The following is a 13260-nucleotide window of genomic DNA, read 5'->3' on the forward strand; positions in this document are numbered from 1 at the left end:
GTCTCACATGCAGTGTAACCTGGGCTAGGCATCCCTAGCCCAGGTTATGCTGTGCATAAGAGCAGCCTCTTTGTGTTTGAGAGAGCAGCAGTTATAAAACAGTATCTCTCAAGATCTGTCTATTTTCCATGGTTCTATTGTTACTTTAACTCAAATGTATCATTAACCTCTTGCAGGTAGGCTCAAACTTCCTTCTCTAATTCTTATGTTTGATACGCTAGAGCAAACTTAGATAGTTCCTAAAAACACACCCTGAAATACAACTGAATTCCAGGAGCAAAAGTTATAGGTTAAAAGGTTACAGATATTTCATCATTTCTTAGGCCTTAATGGAATCAAATAAAAAAAGGAAAAGTGGGGGTGATTTTGTTTCAATATCCATGGCACATCTGCATGCAGTACTATGTGCTTCCAATACAGGAGAGACTCCTTATTGGAAACAGAGCCCCATACTTTCCTAGTAATGGCTAGAACCGTTTACAGGGTGTGACTAGAAGTGTGCATCGGGAGTCCTGGGAGGGGCAATTCTTTACCCATAGAGTTCTATGGGGAAAGCACTTGAAAGAACTACCCCTCCATGTGCACACCTTCTGGTGTTCCCTGTGTGCCATCTCAGCCATCACTGGTGCAATACAAGGCTCTACTTTCTGTAAAGGAGGCCACCCCTATGTCAGAAGTACACAGTGCAGACGCCTCTGTGCAGTTCCAAAGGGGTGGTGTGGATCATTCAGCTTCTGGTGCTCCAAAGCAAGCCTAACAGCTAGCATAAACCATGGTTTGATAACCAACTTCTAATGGTGATTTCAGGTGCTGGTTCATGTTCCCCAAATAAAACACAGTAGGGCAGTCGACATAATTGATACATGGGTAGGAAAGGTGTCCTATTCAAGTTCGGAAGCTGTCGATGCTCCCGTTTTGTGATCATCTCTGAGTGTAAAAGAAGGTAGGAGGTGGAGAGCTTGATTGCTTGCTAAGTCCCTTGATTGCTTGCTAAGTCTAGGATGCTTACTCAGAATCTATCTGCAACTTCAGGATGTGGTAGGAGGAAAAACTCCTACTCAGCTGGAGCTTAGCAAATGATCAAGCTCCCCACATCCTACCTTGTTTTTACACTCACCGAGGATCACAAAATGGGAGTGCGCACAGCTCCCAAACTTGGGTAGAACGCTTCTCCTACCCATGTATCGATCCTGTGAACTGCCCGACTTTATGGCAGGCTTGAGTTCAGACCTAACACAAAACTATGGTTTAGCAGAACAAACCATAGTTTCACATTATGTCTGACCTCAGCCATTGTCCCATGCAACATGACTTTATGACAACTGTGCTTTGCGCCCTACATTCAGTACAAACATGCTGGATTGTCTATGCTTAAATGGTCTTTAAACAAAGTTATCTTTGTCCAGGATAATCACACCCCACAAATCCAACATTGTGCCTCCTCTTCAGTGTGCGTCCCAGGATTGGTTTGTTTTGTGGGTTGCACAGTTAGCAATGCTTCTAATAAATTTTGATGGAGAGTATCCGTTGTTGTTTTTAACATGGTGCCATTGCCTTTGCAAGATATTTCGGAGAAGAAGAGGAGCAAAGAAACATTTTTGAGTGAGATCCTGCTGCACAGCAAGCCACCTTCTGGCAAGTGTTAAAGCTAATTTCTCTAGAGTTAGATAAAATTAATAACATTTGCAAGCCTTTGCCTCCATCTATAAACATCTCCACTGTCTGAATACCCTTACTGCTGGAAAGTGACATACACATGGATGATTTATGAGGAATAAAATTGTTTTGTATGGGTGGAAGGAAAAACAAAGTAGATTGTTTCACAGTTTAGCATTCCTTGAAACTTGAATTTCAAACTTGATGCTGCTTCCATTCAAGTTGGTGGGACTTTTGCCATTGACTTCAGTGAAGTTAAGCAAATATTCTTGATGTCCCAGCCAGATGGTGGAAATGGTTGTGGGCTTGGATCCAAAGGACTGTGTGGGGAGATGCAGTGGGGCTTCAGAGAGCCCCTGACCACAATCCCCACAACTGAAAGGCCAGTCCTGAAACATTGGGGGATCTTGGAGAACAGTTTCCAACACAGAGCAAAGAGCTGTGGTTGAACAGCACCCCCCACCATCCCCCAAGAGGAGCCTTGACATACATGTGGAAGCACTTGTGTATGCCTATGGGTTTGTTTGGATATTGGCCATGATGTTCTTCATTTGTGCCTTGGAATCATGAAACATTCTATCTATGTTCCGTTTTTTAGTCAAGGGGTGCAAGGTGTTGAAGGGGAGAGACAGCCAGGGCTGGCCTTTTCATGAGGTAACATGAGGCTGTCAGGTGGTGGATCATTGGGGTCCCAACAGGGGCATAAGGTATCCCTTGCTGTTGCCATCAGATCAGCTGTTTGGGACCAATCTGACCCTTGCACACCAGGAGTGCCTCTCCTCACACTCCTTGCAAAGCTTGTGAGAAATGCAAGGAGAGAATAGGTGTCTGCCAGCGATCTCCTCTCATCCCTGTTCCCCATGCACTTCCAAAGCTTGTGAGGGTTGATTTTAGAAGTGGCCTGGCCCCACTAGTGGCATGGGCAAGGCAGCATTTTGTGCTTCACTTCAGGTACCACAATACATTGGGCCACTCCTAGATACATCCCCAAGTCCCATCATTATGCAAACATGCTTTGCTTTTTGTCTCAGTCTGCATCCTCACGCTGATCTACAGCTCAGAGCTTTTGTGCACAGCTAAGCCATTCAGTTCAATGGAGAAAGTAGATCTGCAGGTGCAAAGGAATGCGTCCATAAATTGGCTGCCATCACCGCAGTGAATGAAGTTATGGAATTCCCTTCCTAGGGATGTTTGCTTTGCTCTATCCTTGATGACCCTCATGGGCAAGCCAAGGCAACCTATTTCCGGTGAGCCTTTGGGATACTTTGAGTGCTGTTTTATGACACCTACTTGCTGCTGTTTCCTCTTTTTCCTCTTGGATTTTATTGTTTTTAATATACTACTTTAATTATGTATTGATTTTCATACTTGCAAGCCACCTTGAAGATTTATTATTGCAAGGCCGTGTAAATATTTTAAACAAACAAATAAAACAGTAAGAGTTTTTGGATAATTCTAGCTGGCGTTACGATAATGCTTGAACACATCTGTAAAATAAAAGGGAAAAACACACAAAAATGATACTTTGTTGTTCAGAAATTTTGTTTCTGTTCAGCATCATGCTGGTTGGAATGTGCTGAAACATAACTGTAATTTGGAAGGTGTTTCAATACCTTTAGATAAAGGTGGGAATAAGGAAAGTAAAAATATCTGGAAAATGCTTTAATGGACATTTATTTCTCAGCATACAGGGAAACTTCATGTGCTTCTCATAGACTGCTGCTCAATAGGGGTGTTTGGCTTCATTTAATTTTCAAGATTCATTGTTTTTTGGACAGAAATGTGTTGCATTTTACCAAGATTCATATATTTTGGATGGGAGTTTTTAAAAAATTAACTGATATACACAAATTCATTTTGAGGATAGAGGATCACTTTGTATTTCAGAAATGGATCCCTCTTGTGGCTGAAAGGGGACAGCTGGCAGATAAGGTGTATTGATTTGCTAGCTGAATCTAGGACCCAACATTGCACTCTCAATTGTAATGTACAGTGCTGTAGATTTTTAATTCAAAATTTAAAAAGAACATCCCCGCTTGAGTCATGTCTGAAGAGAAAAACCAAGCACCTGAAACAGTGACAAGAATTGCTTCCGAGTTATTTGAGCAACCTCAAATATAGGGTTAAAAAAAAAAAAAACATTCTGCATAGAAGAGTAACTTGAATTAACCCACACATTTTTTTAAAATTTCCTTTCTTGTGTTATTTGTTTGGTGTATGCAGTGAAAGTTCGTTTCTTTTCCTTTCCTTTCCTTTTCATTTTCTGCAATGCTGAACTGTCCTTTTGGTGAGAAAAATTTGTTACACAGAGCAAAAGAACAGACCAGCGTCTTTAAAATACAACATCTCTTCCTCTTACCTTAGCTGTGATGTAAAAAGAGCTTCATTCTTCATCCCCTATGCCGTGTCAGCTCAAAGTTTAGTCAAAGACCACCAAACTGGGAGGGGTGGGGGGAACTAATGTCCTGAATGAATTTGAACCACTTACAAAAAACCTTATTTAGTCTTTGTTAGACATGAGCTAGTTACATAATGCTCAGATATTTTTCTGCAGTTGCACAAACAGATTTCTCTTGGGAACATTCCATTGATGGCCCATAGTCAGTGCTTCATTCATTCATTCATTCATTCATTCATTCGATTTCTCTACCGCCCTTCCAAAAAATGGCTCAGGGCAGAAAGGATAGGGGAGAAAGGATAGGGGACTCATAATGAAGCTGAAAAGATCTACCCTTCAACTCTGTCACGCCCATGACAGCCACTGTATTCCTTCTTAAAAAAAAAAGTAAGTAACATTGCTGGCACAAAAGGTGAGACCCCTTCTGGGCCTTACCTTTGAACACTACCCTCATCCAGAGACCGATCCCCATATTTGGGGTATAGAAGAACCAGTTCTGAATAGTGCTCCTGTATCTTCTTCCACTTTGCTGGTAGGGTGCTATTCTGCAACCTTCCAGGAGGACTACAAGAAAGAATCTCTCAAACACCTAATGGTCATGTAGGTTGCCACAAATGTCATTCTTCCCTCTCAGTTTTTTTGTCTGAGGGACAGCAAGTGGAAGCCAGGTGGCATACCTTGGCAGGAGTGGGTAACCTCCTCTACCAACTGGACTAAGAGCTACCTTTCCAAATGGTGATTCTTTTTATATTTAGCAGAGGGAAAGCAACTGCCTCTTTTACCCCAGTTGAGCATCTTTTCAGTGGATGCTGCTGGTGTTGACCTTGCGTCTTTGTAGATTGTGGGCTCTTGAGGGGGGTGTTGCACACTTGGTTTTATTGTGATTTGTGCAAGTCAAAGGAAACTTATGCCAGAGATTCCCCCCCCCCCGCCCTGTCCCTCTCCATAGAAACCAGTTGCACGCCCCCAAATCCTCTCCTGTAGGTTAGGAGACTCTGCTGAAAGGGGTAAGATGGACACAAAAGGAAAGGGGATTTGTAAAAACTGGGGGAGGAAAGCTGATCTTGTGGTAGCAATCATGAATTGTCCCTTTTGCTAAGTGCTTAGTAAACAGGATCTGCCTTGGTCTACATTCAGATGGGTGACTACATCTGAGTGCTCTAAGATATTGATGTTAGGGGATGGGGCTGTAGCTCAGTGGTAGAGCATCTGCATGCTTACATGCAGAAGGTCCCAGGTTCACTCCATGGCATCTCCAGGTAGGGTTGGGAAAGACTCCTGCCTGAAAACTTGGAGAGCCACTGCCAGTCAGTGCGGACAGTACTGAGCTAGATGAACCAAGGTCTGACTTGGTATAAGGCACCTTTCTATGTCCCTATCTTCTGTGAGTAGAACTCTGTTCCCAGATGTTGCCTCTGCTCAGTTTCACACTGACTGAAGTTAGACAGGTAATTTGTTAGAAAGTAAGAGCTGTGATTCAAATCCATTGCATTATTTTTTTTAAAAAACCCAAAACTTAATGGTAGCCTATTCCATGCATGTATCTCATGAGTGTCAATGGAGTTGAAACACACTTGCTGATGCGATTCCCAAAATAAGCAACAGAAAATGATGAAAGATGTCCTCAATCTGGTAAACCATTGAGCAATCACTATAACAATCCCCAATGAATGGAAATTCTGTCATTCCAGCTGCTGCTAAAGTCTTCTGAAAGAATGGAAAGGAAGGATTTATCGGTGGGTGACTGTTTTGTGGATTTGGTTCAGGAAGATAAGCAGTTGGCTGAGGTCAAGGATGGAAATCTATGAGTATTCAGGGTACAGATGTTTCAGGTACAGACTACATGGTGTTTTTTTGTTGTCTACCTTTGAGACTGTCCATAGTTAGAGTGAGTCCATTAAAAGCTATATCCATCACTGCAAACACTCAAGGGTAAGTCTGAATAAAACGGCAGGAAGGAAACGCTTCAGATTAACGTTTTGGCGAAATGCCTTGCGGAGAAGGCATTAGATGAAATATTAGTCTATAGGATTTCCTTCCTCCAGTTGTTCTCAATATGCCAAAGACCCATTGCTAAAAGAGTTGTGAGATGCTGGGGTAGATCATTGGGAGGGGAGAAGAATCTGGTCAGATGATGTTAAGGGAACTGCGTATGGCAGATCACTCTAGAAGATTTCAATGAAAAAGAATGAACTGCAAGGGTGCATTTAAAAAAAAAAGTGGCCTTCCTTCCAGAAAAAGAAAACTAGGAATAGAAAAATTATCTGTTTGAATGAAGGCTGCTAAGTGTGCTTTCACATATTCAAAACTGCCCCTCATTGCCCAACTGAGGGCTGTTCTAGTGCTGTTCATATTTGCTTACACAAACACCAACTTCAGGGTTGTCTTCTCAATAGCCACGCCTGCACTATGGAACACACTCCTCATCAAGATGCATGTCTGACTCCATCAGCCTTTAAGAGGGCCTTAAAAACTCAGCCATTTGCTCAGGCATTTGGAGGTGTTTAACCTAATCTGTGTTATAACTGTTCAGATGATATTTTAATCGTCATTTAATTTTAACTGTTTTTAAAATATTTGTTTGCCACATAGAGACTGGCTGTTTGATGTGGTATAGAAATTTAATAATAAATAGGTTGGAGGCATCCCAAAATATGTATTTGCAGAGTTGGGGCCTTCATAATGTCAAAGAGTGTTGCTGGTGATGCTGCAGGGACACCAATCCTTGAAAGACACCTCCCTCCAAAAAACCCCACCCCTGATTTTTTAAATTATCTATAAAAGTATTTCTCTTAGCCAGCATGCATGCCCAGGCTTTTTTGCGGTGGAACTCTTGTGACACGCTGCGAGAGTTCCCGGCATTACCCGGCCATGGTAATGGAGGCAGCGGCAGTCCGGCCTGGCCTGGCTCATGAGGGGGAGGAGGAGGCAGGCGGCGGCAGTGAGGAGGAGGAGGAGGAGGCGGCAGCGGCTCTGGTCTCAGCCCAACCACCGGGGTCAGGAGGTGGTGGGTGGCTGTAGTGCCACTCTGCCAAGAGCAGCCCGCTGAGAGTAGCCCGGAAAGGAAAGCACGGCCGGAGTGGAAATGTGAGAAGACTGGGGCAGGAGAGACTGGGGCAGAAGGTGGGAGGGAGGGCAGGAGAGACTGGGGCAGAAGGTGGGGGGGGGAGGAGGGAACTGCCAGCCCCAAAGAGCGCACAGATGCTCTGTGCGGGTTCAGCTAGTTTTATTTTATTCTGCGTGTATATACCGCTTTTCAGGTGCACCTCCCAAAGCAGTTTACCAAAAAAACTTAAAGAAATACCAATATATCAAGCCACATGTTTACATGGGCCTTAGTCTCACCTCTTTCTCCTCTCCTCCCCTCAGAGCAAGATGGTCCCTGGTTGCTCTGTGGTGGCAGTTGAGGGAGGGAGGGGCCACTGCAGCTCAGACATGGGAGCTGGATGGTGGCAGCTCCCTAGCCAGGTCCAGGGAAGAGCCCAGTGATACTGAAGCAGACAGAGCCTTAGAAGTGAATGTCCAGACAAACAGATTGTTTAAAATAATAAGACACACAACACCCACCCACCCCCATTTCTGGAAGGAATTTTTCCAGTGGAAAAATGGCAATATTTTCTTTTCAGATTGATGAGTGAAACAGATCTCTCATTGTGTTACAGTTAATTATGCTGCTGTAAAATTCCCAGATCCAAATTTTGAAAGAAGTAATGTTAGGGTTGGTAGCATTCTACCACATTTGTCTTGATTAATAAACCCTCCATTTTGGAGATGAAGATAGAGGCATGTTTGTAACACCCAGGTTCCAGAATCAAGGATCATTCCCAGAGTTCCCCATCGCCCCCACCACACTTATGCACAGTATCACATGTTGCTCAAGTCTCCAAACAACTCACTGCATTTTCTCCTCTGCACAAGATTGTCCCACATAGATTAAAAAACCCAAAGACGAAGCATGCTGTTGGCTGTGGCTAGAGATAAAACCGAAAAGCATACTTCCCCCTAAAATATGTTTCCAACTGTTCAAAATGAGCTCTGCTCCCATGTGAAATTGCAGGTTTGCATTAGGTTGCAAAAGCCAACTTTTAAAACTACTGTAATTCAGTCACTTTTCAATGGCTTTCTGAAATTTGGCCAGATTATACCCATTTTCATAGATTGCTGGGTCAAATCAAATACTTATGGTTTTTGATACACTTATAAGAACATAAGAACAGCCCTGCTGGATCAGGCCCAAGGCCCATCTAGTCCAGCATCCTGTTTCACACAGTGGCCCACCAGATGCCTCTGGAAGCCTACAGCCAGGAGTTGAGGGCATACCCTCCCTCCTGCTGTTACTCCCCTGCAACTGGTACTCAGAGGCATCCTGCCTTTGAGGCTGCAGTTGGCTTATAGCCCTCCGACTATTATTTAATTTAATTTATTTATTTTACATATTTTTATACCGCCCAAAAATTATGTCTCTGGGTGGTTTACAACAAGATAAAAACAACATTAAAACATTAGTTAAAAACAACTAGTAGCTGATGATAAACCTCTCCTCCATGAAGTTATCCAAAACCCTCTTAAAGCCATCCAGGTTGTTGGCTGTCACCACACCTTATGGCAGAGAATTCCACAAGTTGATTGTGTGCAGTGTGAAAAAGTACTTCCGTTTGTTGCTCCTAAATTTCCTGGCAATCAATTTCATGGGATTACCCCTGGTTCTAGTGTTATGTGAGAGGGAGAAGAATTTCTCTCGATCCACTTTCTCCACACCATGCATGATTTTATAGACCTCTATCATGTCTCCCCGCAGTCATATGTTTTCTAAACTAAATAGCCCCAGCTGTTGTAGCCTCATAAGAACGGTGTGATATGGAATTGTTTAATCCAGGCCTACAAATAAGTGTATGATTCAAAGTTTGGGCTGCTGAACAGTACAAAGAGCCACTAGGCTTGAAATAAAGAAAATTGTTTGATTCAGGAAAAGTGTTCACACCAGGAATGTGGGACCCCTCTCAAGAATGTGAGATAGGAGGCCAGAAATAACAAATGCCGGAACCTGTCGGGAGATAGATAACATAAGTATGCAACTGGTCCATTAGCCAAATCCCTCACTCAAGAAAAAATAGACATGCCTGGCACCAGATAATGATAGGGAGTAAGGTGATCAGAAAGGCCAAGTAGTAACTCATCTTCCCAGGCAATAAATAGCACCTCTGGAATATGTGTGCTTAATTACCAATGACATGTAATAATTGCTTTACTGATATGCTTGTTTGCTGAAACCTATATAAACTGGTCAACTACTCAGCTTCAGTGCGCAGTATCAGCCAGACTCTCTGGCTTGTACTTCGTCTTTCATGATCATGAAATAAAAAGCTTATTTTGAGCACGCATCCTTGCTGCATTTGACTTCATTCAGTCAGGCAACAAGTATAATTGTGGATACTCTGTGTAATCCTCTTTGGTTCTGGCAAGATGCACCATTCTCTATCCATGTGATAGAAGGATGAATGCAAGTGGCTGAATTAAACAGGAGGGCAAGGTTCCAAAGGAATTTTTCCTGCAACAGGTGCTCTAGGCCCGTGATCATCTTGGTTGACCTCTTCTGCACCTTTTCCAGTTCTACAATGTCCTTTTTTAGATGTGGTGATCAGAATTGTATGCAGTACTCCAGGTGTGGCCGCACCCTAGTTTTGTATAAGGGCATTATAATATGAGTGGGCGGTTTTATTTTCAATCCCCTTCCTAATGAGAATTGACCTTTTTCACAGCTGCCGCACATTGAGTCAACACTTTCAACGAGCTGTCCACCATGACCCCAAGATCCCTCTCCTTGTCAGTCACCGACAGCTCAGATCCCATCAGCATATACTTGAAGTTGGGGGTTTTCGTCCCAATGTTCATCACTTTACACTTGCCAACATTGAACCGCATTTGCCATTTTGTTGCCCAATCACCTAGTATGGAGAGATCCTTTTGGAGTTCCTCACAATCCGTTTTGGATTTCACTGCCTGAAAGAGTTTGGTATCATCTGCAAATTTGGCCACCTCTCTGCTTACCCCTACTTCTAGATCATTTATGAATAAATTTAAAAGCACCAGACCCAGTACAGATACCAATGGTAAACCCAATGGTTTACCATTGCCATTTCCTTGGCAGTATGAGATGATGCGTTTCAGCATCTTCCTATATCACTGCTGCCCGATATAGGTGTTTCACAATAGTCTGGGAAACATACCAGTAGGGATTCGAACCAGCAACCTCTTGCTCCCTAGGCAAGTTACTTCCCCACTGCACCATTAGGTGGCTACTTATATACTACTGAACAACAATTTGTCTTCAGAGTTAGCCTCACACACAACACATTGCAATAATGGAGCTTGGATGTAACCAGTGCATGGATAACAAAAACCAGCACCTCTTCTAGACAGGACCACAGCTGGTGCTGGAGCTGGTAAAAGACATTGCTGGCCACAGCACTCACAAGAGCCTCAATGGACAAATCCAAATCCAGCAGCACCTCCAAGAAGCATACTTGTTTTTTTTAGGTAGAGTGTATCCTACCAAAGAAAACCACATGGCTCTGTGGGCACCAGGAGTCGACACCGACTTAATGACACAACTTTACTTTAGTATGTAAGTATTATTTGGTTTCCCTGCCCACCTTTCTTTCTCTGATCTGTGACTGATATAAAGATTCATTCATTCAGCTCCGAAGACCGTCTAGAAGTGTTAGCTGGTGTAGAATGCAACAACCAGACTATTGACTGGGGCTAATCTGTCTGACTTGCAGCAGTCTGAGCCTGACTGTATTGGCTACTAATTGCTTCTACACCCAATTCAAAGGGCTGACACTGGCCTTAAAGCCAGGCGCGTAACAATGATAGGGCAAGGGGAGACAGTTGTCTGGGGGCCCCACTGCCTGGAGGGGCACCCCAGGGGCACCTCATGTGACTCCCCATTGCCCCCTGCCCAGCCCCAAGGCCCCTCAGCCACTTGCCCTCTTCGCGGTCTCTCCTGCTTGTTCCGCTGGCCCGCAATGGAAGCAGCAGCCCAGCTGCCAAGAGCTCCTTTTCTCCCGCCTCTCAGCTGATCGGCGGGTGGGCGGGGCTTCCACGGAGGCCTCCGTGTAGGCCGCAGTGAAGCCTGAACTTGAGTAGGGCCCAAGCAAGCCGGGAAGGAGGAGGCAGCCAGAGTGTTCTCTGCAGCAGAAGACACCTTGCTGCCCTGCTTAACCCAGACCAGCATTTGCCAGGTAGAGTGTGAACTCCTTTTTGTGGTTACCTTTCCCGCCCCCCCCCCATATATAGGGATCTGCTTGCCATAGGGCTTGGATGGGGGGGGGGGGGACCGAGAAGTCTCTGAATATTTATTTTGAAACAGCTTGGAAAATTTGCTGACTTAAAAAAAACTATCTAAAAAGTCCTATAAGTGGCTTGTTTCATGGCAGAAAATTGCAAAAACTTCTGGAACAGTATTTTATTAATTTTATTTATTCATTCATTCATTTATAAATGCACTTATGTTCAAGTTGTTTTGCAACCCAGAAGGTCTGAGTGAGAACTGTGAAGCATGTGTGGTGCTTTTATTTTATTTTTCTTGTGTGTGAACTGCTCCCCAATAACTTGCAGGGACTTCAGGGTCAATCTGGCCAACATGTGAATGCAGCACCTCCATTCCAGAGGAGATGTGTGTTAAAGGGCTTTAAAAGCCTCCTGTGAAAAATCTCCTGCAATCAAACTTGACTGAATCTGTTCAGAATTCTGGGAAAAAAAACATAGGCTCACCCTGCATGGTTGAAAGTCTCCTTGGCTAATCTGCAGCGAGGGGCCCATTTTAATAATTCATCTTTCTAGTGTGTTCTAGGCATTAAAAGTAATACAAATGTATAGTACTCAATGTATATCACTATATATTGTGATGTGTGTGTGTGTGTATTCAGTGAAATGTATTTGCAGGCAGCATACTTATTTTGGAATATCAGACTTAAATCCTTGGGGGCCTGGGGTGTGCGGAGGCCCTGGACTTGGGGGGGGGGCATTTTAAAATCTTGTCTCTGGGCCCACTCCAACCTTGCTACGCCCCTGCTTAAAGCCATAAACACTTTGGGACTAGGTTACCTCAAAGACTGGGGTTGACTGGTAGAGCATCTGATTTGCACACAGAAGGCCCCAGGTTCAGTTCCTGGCATCCAGGTAGGGTTGGGAAAGACTCCTGCCTGAAACCTTGGAGAGCTGCTGCTAGTCAGTGTAGAGAATACTTAACTGACTAATGATCTGACTCAGTATAAGGCAGCTTCCTGTGTTCCTATGCCTGCATGCCCCATTATGAACCTGTCCAGCATTGGGATCAGCCATACAGACTGATTCAGTGATCCAGTGCTTTCTGTAAAAGTTGGTAGCTACCAGGAACAGGGCTTTTTGGATGGTAGCAGCATGACTCAGAAACTCTCTCCCCGGGAGATAAGAACAGCCCTGCTGGATCAGGCCCATCTAGTCCAGAATCCTGTTTCACATAGTGGTTCAGACCAGGGGAGGTTCAGACCACAGGACGCTGCAAACCTTTGTTTTCTTTCATAAAGAAGCAAGCAAGCAAATAAATCAATTAATCAACCAACCAACAACCCAGAAAGGGGGAAAGGACAAGGAAAGATTGTTAGGGCTGGTCTTTTCTAGGGTTTCATTTCTGGCTGGCTAGGGCTTGGTTTTTGACATGGCAGTTTGCTGGATATGGAGTTCCAGTACCTCGACCTTTTGCACCAACTGTCCTAATGACCACGAGGGGCATTGGGAGTAGAGACAGTGAGTAAGGGTCTCTCTATCTGTCCCTACTCTGATCTGTCCCTACCCCTGAACTGACTCTGCAGCACTTCCTGTGCTGAGTCACAATCCTTCCTTTCTTTCTAGAGAGCAGATGGAAACATCTCTCTCTCTCTCTCCTTACCTATCCATTATGTAGTCCTTTAGATTAGATATAGGTCTTTCCTATCTAAGTGTATTTAACCAATAAATATTTAGTGTTTAGTCATACAAGGATTTCCATGTGTTTTCTCTAATAGCTGCAATATCCAAACCATCCTCTGCTACCTACTCTGTAACTGGAGTGTGTGCTCATTCCTTAGTGCTCTGCTGTTTTACCTACTGTGGGTAAAAATCAACAACCTCTAACAGACACTAAACTATCTGCAGATGACACTGAACTATTAGGGTAGTGAAAC

General features: G+C 43.9%; 1 protein-coding gene across 5 annotated transcripts in view; it reads left to right on the forward strand.

Moving 5' to 3' along the window:
• Positions 1–13260, forward strand: part of LOC128328090 (C-type lectin domain family 4 member K-like) — a 67308-nt gene that overhangs the window by 21863 nt on the left and 32185 nt on the right. For 3 of the 5 annotated variants that reach the window (XM_053257693.1, XM_053257696.1, XM_053257695.1), the window contains exons 2-3: positions 5746–5886; positions 10592–10679. The gene's annotated coding sequence lies outside the window, so the exon portion shown is untranslated. Of the gene's footprint in view, positions 1–5745; positions 5887–10591; positions 10680–11188; positions 11299–13260 lie in introns of those variants that run through there. The other 2 variants (XM_053257694.1, XM_053257692.1) reach the window with 2 other exon arrangements.

The sequence above is a fragment of the Hemicordylus capensis genome, chromosome 5 (genome assembly GCF_027244095.1).
Source record: "Hemicordylus capensis ecotype Gifberg chromosome 5, rHemCap1.1.pri, whole genome shotgun sequence".
Classification (NCBI taxonomy): Eukaryota; Metazoa; Chordata; class Lepidosauria; order Squamata; family Cordylidae; genus Hemicordylus; species Hemicordylus capensis.